General features: G+C 55.0%; 1 pseudogene; it reads left to right on the top strand.

Moving 5' to 3' along the window:
• The first annotated feature begins 331 nt into the window (after window positions 1–331).
• LOC120692167 lies at window positions 332–7,283 on the top strand (annotated as a pseudogene).
• Window positions 7,284–8,427: the final 1,144 nt, after the last annotated feature.

Genomic DNA, 8,427 nt, shown 5'->3' with positions numbered 1-8,427 from the left:
CCTCAAATATGAAGGATGCGAAGTTCGTGAATCTAAGTGACACCTCGGGATAAATTTAAGAGCAGCTAGTTTATTTAATCTATATACTACTTTCTTTCGTTCAAATAAAAGGAGGGGCGGCAAATCAAGGTGGCCCATGCATGCGGGCTGTGGCCATGGTGGCTGAGTACCTCTCCTGTCCACCAGTCTTCTCAGCAAATGCACAGTCCAGTCTCAAATTATCGTGCGCCCAAGCGTCGCGTCTCCCTAAAAATAGGGGAGGGACGAGCTTGAGCTCCCCGCCCCGCCCCGCGAGCGTCAGCCAACAGAAAAAGCAGCAGCAGCTGCTGCCATGGCGGAGTCCTCGCTCTTTGGTTTCTTGGACATCCGCGCGGCGGCGCCGTTGTTGCTACTCGCGGTGGATCAGCGAGGCGTTCTACGTCGTGATGGAGCAGCTCTCCTACCGCCGCAAGAAGGGCCCCCCTGCCCGGGCCCCCTCTCGCGGTGCCCTTCTTCGGGAGCATCGCCTCGCTGATCCGCGACCCGCCGGCATACTGGGACGGGCTGGCGGCGCGCGCCAAGGCATCGGAGCTCGGCCTCTCGGCGGACTACCTCCTCGGGACGTTCGTCGTGTTCATCCGCGACTCGGAGCTGAGCCACCGCGTGCTCGCCAACGTCCGCCCCGACGCGTTCGGCGTTCCACTTCATCGTCCACCCGTTCGGCAAGAAGCTCTTCGGCGAGCACAGCCTCATCTACATGTCCGGCGAGGGCCACAGGGAGCTACGTCGCCGGATCGCGCCCAACTTCACGCCGCGCGCGTTCTCCACCTACGCCGCCATCCAGCAGCGCGTCATCCTCGCCCACCTCCGGCGGTGGCTGGACCGGAGCGCCGCCGAGGGCGGGGCGACGCCCGTCGCCCTGCGGGCGCCCTGCCGCGACATGAACCTGGAGACGTCGCAGATGGTGTTCGTGGGGCCGTACCTCACCGCGGAGGCGCGGGAGGAGTTCGCGAGGGACTACAACCTGTTCAACCTCGGCTCATGGCGGTACCCGTGGACCTTGTTGGAGCCAAGCCGCGAGGCTCAGCTCGGATCACGATCGCCGGCGATGCCCGGCGAACGCAACGAACACACGCGAACACGGTGTAACACACGAACGAGAGAGAGGGCGAGTATTCACTGCGGGACATCGCAGTTTGTTGGTCTTTGATTGATGCTTATCTACACAATGCAGATGCGTACAACTCGGCATGGAGACCGAGCTCCCCGCGCCACGACGCTGATCGTGCGCGACTCCGTTGCTCCGCGGCGCGCGCTGCGTGCGGCAACCAGGATCGTGGCGCGGACTGACCGACAGAACCGGGCGCGTCGCGGACTGGGCACACCTCCGCCCGTGCGCACCACACTAGCCTAGCTAATGCATCAACTGAAAATAGGAAATTACAACGATGTGCAACAGTTTAGCTAACAAACACCCCCTAAACCTGTTGCAGCTTGACGACTCCAAGAGCTCTCCTTTGTTCCAAGAACTTCACACGTCCCAATGGCTTGGTCAGAATGTCTGCCAGTTGACCGGCGGTCCCGACATGATCTACCTGCACTTTGCCATCTTCCACGCACTCACGAATGAAATGAAACTTGGTGTCGATGTGCTTACTTCGCTCGTGGTGCACCGGGTTCTTGTTCAGAGCGATCGCGGACATGTTGTCCATAAACATCTTGACATGCGCCAGCTCTTTCCCAATCAGATCGCCAATTAGCCGGCACAACCAGACGCCCTGGCAGGCTGCTGCTGCTACTACCACACACTCAGCTTCACAGGATGATAGGGTGACTATCTTCTATTTTTGTGACACCCAAGTGATCAAATTATTTCCCAAGAAAAAGATCACACCTGTAGTGCTCTTCCTATCTTCCACATCTCCAGCAAAGTCACTGTCACTGAACCCTGTCAGCTTGGGTTTCAGATCAGTTCCTCGCACATACTTGCAGCCATAGCTTGCGGTCACCTTTAGATATCTGAGAATGTGCTTGACAGCAGCCCAGTGTTCTTTGTTTGGAGCTTCCATGTACCTGCTGACCACACCAACCGAGTATGCAAAGATCCGGTCTAGTGTTGACAATGTACCTTAAGCTTCCAATTATGCTTCTGTATGCTGTTGGATCCACAGCCTCGCCATCATTCTTGTGGAGTTTGAGTCGAGCTTCCATTGGTGTTTCACACCCATTGCAGTTTTGTCATGCCTGCAGCTTCAAGTATTTTACCTGCATAGCCACTCTGACTCAGTGTGATTCCCTCTTCATCTTGCTTCACTTCAATTCCCAAGTAATAGCTGAGAAGACCAAGATCACTCATGCTGAACTTCTTTTTCATCTCTTGCTTAAATTTTTCAATGTCACTGACATTTGGCCCTGAGATGATCAAGTCATCAACATACACCCCCACAAGCAGAAAAGACCTGCTGTTCCTCCTCACATACACAGCATGCTCCAGTTTGCTCCTGACAAAACCAAGAGCCTGCAACTCTCTGTCAAGTTTTGCATACCAGGCTCTAGGTGCCTGTTTCAACCCATAGAGTGCTTTTCTCAATTTCAGTACTTTGTCACCATCACCAACTCTGAATCCAGGAGGTTGTTGAACATACACAGTTTCAGACAGATCACCATTTAAAAATGCAGACTTAACATCCATGTGGTGCACCTGCCATCCATCTTGTGCAGCCATTGCCAAAAGAACTCTCACTGTCTCAATTCTGGCCACTGGGGCAAAGACCTCATCAAAATCCACTCCATGTCGTTGAGCATAACCTTTAGCCACTAATCTTGCTTTGTACTTGACAATGTTGCCATTTGGATCTTTCTTGACTTTGAAAACCCATTTCAGGCCAATGGCCTTTTGCTTGGCTGGCAGTTCACAGACATCCCAAGTTCTATTTTCTTCAATTGATTTCATTTCAGCTTTCATTGCTTCTCTCCAGTGAGCCTCGGTCAAAGCATCATCTACTGACTTTGGCTCATCTGCTGCTAGAAAACAAGCACCACTGTATTCAAAACCCTGAACCTCATCACTGGAATCCAGTATGTCTGACAGCATCCTATATCTTCTTGGTGCTTCATTTGAACCTTCAGAAGCATCTGTCGGTGGTGAGACCCATTGAATGGGCACTGATCCCGGTACAGCCTGTCCAGGTGGTGTGTGAGGTTCACCCCCAGCCGATGGAATTGCTTGTGGTGAGAGTGGAGAGGCACCATCGTCTGAATCAGGCCCAGCTTCTGTTGTCGGATTTGGTTCAGTGTCAAAGAACTGAACACTAAAAGTTGCAGACACTGAATCTGAGTCACTGCTCTCGCCACCATTCTCCACCCAATTCCATCCCTTTGTTTCATCAAATATCACATCCCTGGTCACTATTAACTTGTTGTTCACCGGATCATACACTCGATACCCCTTGCTTCTAGTTTCATAACCCAAAAAGACACCCCGAGTGGATCTGTCAGACAGCTTTGTGACCCCAGGCCCAACTCTCTTGGCAAAAGCTAAACAGCCAAACGTGCGCAAGTGCCGGACTCCAGGCTTCTTCCCATACCAAGCTTCAAATGGAGTTTTCCCTTTCAAACTCTTGGTCTGTGACCTGTTCAACAAATAGATGGCCACCCTGACAGCTTCTCCCCAGAACTTGGTCGGCACCTACATACTCTTCAACAAACAGCGTGCCATCTCTACTACAGTCTGGTTGCGTCGTTCAACAACACCATTCTGCTATGGAGAGTAGGGTGTGGTGGTATTGTGCTTGATGCCTGATTCATCACAGAAAGAAATAAAAGCACCAGAGTTGAACTCACCACCCCTATCAGTTCTGAAAGCCTTAAGACGATGGCCTGACTCCACCTCAGCCGCCGCCTTGATCTTCTTGAAATACTGTAATGCTTCACTCTTTGAAGCCAGCAGCTCGATCCACATGTATCGGCTGTAGTCATCAACGATGAGCAAGAAAAAAGACTTGCCTCCGGGTGTCGACGGTGTAACATGTCCACATAAGTCACCGTGCACCAGCTCCAAACCTGCCTCGGCTCTGAACGATGAAGCTCGAGGGAACGGAGTTCTGTGATGCTTGCCAAGGGCGCAGCCATCGCACACCTGTTCTGCACATCTGATCACTGGGATTCCCTCCACCATCTCTTGTGCTCCGAGCTCGTGTAATGACCTGAAGTTCAGATGGCCATACCGAGCATGCCACAGTCATGCCTCATTGCTCATTTTTGTCAGCAAACATATAGGTGCAGTGACTGTTACCTTCATAATATAGAGCCGGTTCAGTCGTTCTGCCTTGATCAGGAGTGCTCGTTGGCTGTCAGCTTGCTTGCGTTCAAAGACTTGCAGTACTCCGTCTTCTATTTCAATTCTGCAGCCTCCCTCCTCCAGCTGACCCAAACTGACAATGTTGCATTTCAGAGATGGAATATAGTAAACCTCCGATAGTACCTTGTGATCTTGGTTCTTGCCGGCGATTGTCACAACACCAATTCCACAGATCTCGACCATGGACTCATCACCAAAACGCACCGATCCACGTACTGATTCATCAAGAGAAACCAGTATGGAACAGTTCCCGGTCATGTGATTTGTAGCTCCGGTGTCAAGTACCCATGAACCATCGCTGTACTCCTTTGGGAACACTTGTTCTTGATTCAGAAACACATCCTGTGTGTCAGTGCGCACGACATTGCAGACTTGTGCCAGCATCAGTGCTGGTTGATCTGCATCTGCGACGGCGTGGTGTGCAGCTTCCTGCCGCTCCTCTTTTGGTGCTCTCTTGCACCCTTTTGCCCAGTGCCCATTTATAACGCACTTGCGACACTTTCCCTTCCGGCATGGCGTGCCCATTGACGTGAGCTTGGTGCCTGAGTCACGAGCATCGCCACGCGCACTCGGCTTCTCCTTCCTCCCGGACTGACCAGTGCTCTTGCTGCCGGAGGATGACTCCGACAACATGCGACTCTTGTTCCTGGCCGCCCAGTCCTCCTCCGTCAACAGCAGCCGACCCGCCTGATCAGTGATCTGCTCCGTTGAGGACTCAAATCAATTTTCCGCCGCCCGAAGACGACCCACGAGTTCCTCGATCGACATAGTCTTGGTGTCGCTGAACATCTCGATCGTGACAGCGACTTGATTGTACCATGACGGAACAACCCGGAGGAACTTCTTCACGACGCTCGCGTCGGTGATGCTGTCCTCACCAAGCCCACGTAGATCCGTGGCGATCTTGGTGATGCGAATGGCGAAGTCATCGATCGATTCTCCCGGCTTGAAAGAGATCGACTCGAAGTCCTCCAACAGCTTCTGCGCATTCACCTCCTTGACCCGCTGCGCACCGAGACGCATCGTCTTGATCGCCTCCCACGCCTCCTTCGCCGTCTTCTTCGCCAGGAGCAGGGAGTGCATGTCCTGTGGCACCGCCCGGATCAACGCCGCCATGGCGAGCCGATCTCTGCGCCTCTCCACCTTGTCGGACTCGATCACGTCCCCCAGGTACATGCCCTCAAGATTGCATTGTACCAGTGCGGACCATTCTTGGTAGTTGGTGCGGGTCAACATCGGCCACAGCAGGTTGCCGGCCGCCTCCTTCATCGCTCGCTCCGCCGCCTCCTTCTCACCACAGGTGCTCATCTCCTCCTCCAACGATCGCCACCGCGGGATGATGTACTTCTTCTCCGGTGGTTGACGGGGCGGGCTCACAGACCCGTCGTATTGCATGAACCAGGTCTGATGCCAATTGTTGGAGCCAAGCCGCGAGGCACAGCTCGGATCACGATCGCCGGCGATGCCCGGCGAACGCAACGAACACACGCGAACACGGTGGAACACACAAACGAGAGAGAGGGCGAGTATTCACTGCGGGACGTCGCAGCTTGTTCGGTCTTTGATTGATGCTTATCTACACAATGCAGATGCGTACAACTCGGCATGGAGACCGAGCTCCCTGCGCCACGACGCTGATCGTGCACGACTCCGTTGCTCCGCGGCGCGCGCTGCGTGCGGCAACCAGGATCGCGGCGCGGACTGACTGACAGAACCGGGCGCGTCGCGGACTGGGCACACCTCCGCCCGTGCGCGCCACACTAGCCTAGCTAATGCATCAACTGAAAACAGGAAATTACAATGATGTGCAACAGTTTAGCTAACAGACCTGCCGGGGTTCGCGTTCCGGCGCGCGAAGCGCGCCGTGGCGCTGCTGCTGCGCACGCTGGCGCGGTGCGAGGGGGCGAGCAAGGCGCGCATGCGCGCGGGCGGCGAGCCATCGTGCCTGATGGACTACTGGATGCATGACACGCTGCGGGAGATGGACGAGGCGGCGGCGGCGGGGCACCCGCCCCCGGCGCACGCCGGAGGAGATCGGCGGGCACGTGTTCGACTTCCTGTTGGCGGCGCAGGACGCGGCCACGTCCTCCCTCTGCCGGGCGGTGTCGACGCTGTACGCGCACCCGGACATGCTTGCCCGCGTCCGCGCCGAGGTGGCCGCGCTCTGGTCGCCGCGCTCGGGCGAGCCCATCACCGCAGCGCAGATGGCAGGGATGCGGTACACCCAGGCGGTGGCGCGCGAGGTGATCCGGCACCGGCCCCCCGCTACGACGGTGCCGCACATCGCACGCGGGGCGTTCCGGCTGGCGGGGCGCTACACCGTGCCCAGGGGCGCCACCGTGTTCCCGTCGCTGTACGAGTCGTCGTTCCAGGGGTTCCGCGACCCGGCGGCGTTCGGCCCGGACCGCTTCTTCTCGGAGGAGCGCCGGGAGGACGTGGCGTTCCGGCGCAACTTCCTGGCGTTCGGCGCCGGGGCGCACCAGTGCGTGGGGCAGCGGTACGCGCTGAACCACCTGGTGCTGTTCGTGGCGCTGCTCGCGACGCTGGTGGAGTTCCAGCGGGACAGGACGGAGGGGTGCGACGACCTGGCCTACATCCCCACCATCGCGCCCAGGGACGACTGCGCCGTCTACCTCAAGCAGCGCGGCGCCGAGCTGCCGTCGTTCTAGCCAGGTAGCTAGCTAGCTCCGCCGCTCAATGTGCGGCCGGCCGGCCGGCCTCCTGGGTTGGTGGCTGGGCGCTATCTAGCACGCCGTTGGAGAATCCGTACGTTGCAATCGTCCTGCATGCTCTCGAGTGCGTGAGCGTGACCACCGCCGGTGTCCGTACGTCGTCGCAGAACGGCCGCCGGGAGGAGGCACGCCATCCCCTTCTCATTACTGATTGTGGTCCTCTTGTTTATTTGGCAGTATTGATGTTTCCATATGTCGTCGGTTTTTGTTAACTCGATCACCCATGCATGCATGCATGGATCTTTTTATCTCGCCGGCCATGAACTGGATGTAGCGCTGCTCGCCCATGACCGTACCATAGATATACCATGTGTCATGCCGTGGATAGTGTCGTGCCAACCGAAGGTACAGGTAGATACGGAAGCGCCATTATTACTGTGATGCTTGATCCGGGGACCATGCCGCTGCCCCGGCCACTGCACGGCGATCGCAGCAGCTTGAAATGCCCAATTGTTGTAACCGTCACCCACACCACACGCCGGCTGAGAAACTATGTCACCCACTCAAATTGGAGATTTTTTATTTTTATTTTTTGTTTTACTGTTTTTCAAAAATAAATATGAGAACCAACAATTTGTAGAACTATATGTCTGCCACCGGTTGAAATGGCTACAGCCAGTTGAAACGGCTAAAAACCGTCACTTCATACAATGGTACGTAGAAAATCGTCGAACGAACCGGCAGCCGCTATGCTGACGATTGAATTAACATTGATCCCTGTAATATGAAAGCAACTTTTTCACATTCACGTGTAAAATCTTAAAAAAACATTCACGTGTAAACAAGCTGAGCTGCTGCTAGCCCAGAGACAATTTGTGACCGTTGTCACACAAGACTACTGTAGCTACATTGCTAAATCAGTCACCAGCCCAGCCACTTTAGTCTAACCGAACAAGCTGTATATGTCTGCTGCCGTTTGAAATGGCTACAGCCGGTTGAAACGACGATATGACTAAAAACCGCCACTTCATACAACAGTAGTAGAAAATCACCGAACGAGGCGGCAGCCGTCAAGACGGCGGGAGCATCCTGCACCCGCCAATTGAACCGCCAAAAGCCGCTATGCCGACGACTGAATTAACATTTGATCCTGTAGTATGAAAGCAACGTTTTCACATTCACGTGTAAACAAGCTGAGAGAGCTCTGCTGCTAGCTAACCTGACGAGCACTACTGAAGCCTTGCATGCTTCCTGTAGCATGGAAGCAACGTTTTTTTGGCGGTATTGATGTTTCCATATCTCGTTGGTTTTTGGCGTCGTCATGCCATTTTTGTTAACTTTATCACGCATGGATCGTTTTAGCTCGCCCATGAACTGGATGGAGATGTAGCTGCTCGCCCATGACCATAGTCCATA

This window comes from Panicum virgatum, chromosome 9N, assembly GCF_016808335.1.
Source record: "Panicum virgatum strain AP13 chromosome 9N, P.virgatum_v5, whole genome shotgun sequence".
NCBI classification, from domain to species: Eukaryota; Viridiplantae; Streptophyta; class Magnoliopsida; order Poales; family Poaceae; genus Panicum; species Panicum virgatum.
Note: the sequence above shows the minus strand (reverse complement) of the source record. Positions and strands in the feature narration are given on the sequence as shown.